At 46.6% G+C, this 2,136-nt stretch overlaps 1 protein-coding gene across 1 annotated transcript in view; it reads left to right on the forward strand.

The window, feature by feature from the left end:
* KL (klotho) overlaps positions 1-2,136 on the forward strand; it is a gene marked incomplete at both ends in the record, with an annotated part of 14,058 nt that overhangs the window by 1,122 nt on the left and 10,800 nt on the right. The gene's annotated exons all lie outside the window — the stretch shown is intronic.

Genomic DNA, 2,136 nt, shown 5'->3' on the forward strand with positions numbered 1-2,136 from the left:
CCCTTCCCCCGTTGCCCTGTCACTACGGGCCCTTGTAAAAAGCCCCCCCCAGCTTCCTTGTAGCCCCTTCAGGTACTGGAAGGCTGCAATAAGGTCTCCCCGGAGCCTTCTCTTCTCCAGGCTGAACAAACCCAACTCTCCCAGTCTGTCCCCATAGCAGAGGTGCTCCAGCCCTCTGAGCATCTTCGTGGCCTCCTCTAGACTCGCTCCAGTCAGTCTATGTCATTCTTATGTCAAGGGCTCCACAGCTGGACGCAGCACTCCAGGTGGGGTCTCACCAGAGCAGAGTACAGGGGCAGAATCCCCTCCCTCGACCTGCTGGCCACACTTCTCTGGATACAGCCCAGGATATGGTTGGCTTTCTGGGCTGCCAGCACACACTGCCGGCTCCTGTCCAGCTTTTCATCCACCAGTACCCCCAAGTCCTTCTCGGAGCTGCTCTCTATCCACTCTCCACCCAGCCTGTACTTGTGCTTAGGATTGCCCCAACCCAGGTGCAGGACCTTGCACTTGGCCTTGTTGAACTCCATGAGGTTGGCAGTGGCCCACCTCTCCAGCCTGTCCAGGTCTCTCTGGATGGCATCCCTTCCCTCCAGCGTGTCGACTGCACCACACAGCTTGGTGTCGTCGGCAAACTTGCTGAGGCTGCACTCAATGCCGTCATCCATGTCACTAATGAAGATGTTAAACAGCACCAGTCTCAACACCGACCCCTTGAGGAACGCGACTCGTGGAAGGTAGATACTATGCAATAGGAAGTTCCTCTGAAGCATATATAATGCTGAAGGAATACATTTTTGAATGAAAATCTGGAACCTTCTGATTCTGTATCACCGTGTTGCCCGTACAGAAATGTTACATTGGTACAAGTCTCGACATCAATAACAATAATCTGAATTTACATCAGTTAAAGGCGAACTGAGTGTTTGGGGTTATATAACATAAATTATTAAATTGTTACCCTACTATGTTTTCCAAACTGTGAGAGAAACACATCAACTTTTGTGAGAGTTATTTTCTATTTTCCCATTTCCTCATGGCAAAACCGATTTTTGTCAGTGCTAGTAGTCATCCACTTTCATTGTCTTTAAATTTCTTAACTTACAATTTCATAATTGATTTACTTGTTTAACATTTACTTCTCTGGTCTCATGAAGATGCAGAGGAGTCCCACATTGGTTTTATCTGCTATTCTGGAAGCCTAATTACTTCAAATGAATTAAAAGGTGAATAAATACATGATCCAGGGCACCCAAAATGGGAAGAATGGAATGCAGAACAGTTACTAACTGGCAAGTACTTTGCATGCAGTCAGATGAAAGGTTCTTCATCATGAAGGGGTCATATTCCTGTTACCCATATTTCTGCTTGGTTTGTAAGTGGCTGGATCTGCAGAAGGAACTATGGCATCACTATGATGAGAATTTTTGCACCTAAATCTTTTGCCCATTAGAATCTGCAAAATACAGTGTAAATACCAAAGTTCTCTATGCAGTACCTAGGGGAATTCACTTGAGAAAGATCCACAAAAAAGCATCTTGTTGGCTGTGAGCAAGTCTTGCTGGACACCATTAAAGACCAAAGACAAAGGCACATCTTGTCTGCCTCGGAGACTTGGGACATGTTGGTCCAGTGCAATAAAGCACTGTAACAGAGATTCATGAGCTGGTAACCATCATATTCATCCCAGCAGTTGTGGGGCAGTAAAATGGCATTGGAGCTATAGCACTGAGAAGCAAGGATAATTAATTTGGACCCAGGGCCACATAAATATGGTTTTGCTGCTCCCTGGATCTGGCCGGTATTTTTGCCTGATTGTGTGTATGCACTGATTCAGACAAAACTGCTTATTTCTGTATCTGTGTTAGCAAGTGAGTGCAGCCCTGGGGGAGCAAGCCTGCAGAATAGAAAGAGTTAGTTTTGAGAGCCTGGTGTCCATGCTGTGTGCATTCCTGAAGCCCATTTCTGGATTGATTTCACCCCAACGGAACCCAGGTTATGCATCTTGGAGTCCACTCTGTGGTGGGAACTGGAATGTGATAAGGAGGGAGCTGTGCTCAGAAGTGTGCTCCTGATTTCAGTTGAAGTGCTGATGTCGATGGCCATTCTGACACTACCTGCTGTAGACAAGCTCCG

This window comes from Eurypyga helias, unplaced genomic scaffold, assembly GCF_000690775.1.
Source record: "Eurypyga helias isolate BGI_N326 unplaced genomic scaffold, ASM69077v1 scaffold13611, whole genome shotgun sequence".
Classification (NCBI taxonomy): Eukaryota; Metazoa; Chordata; class Aves; order Eurypygiformes; family Eurypygidae; genus Eurypyga; species Eurypyga helias.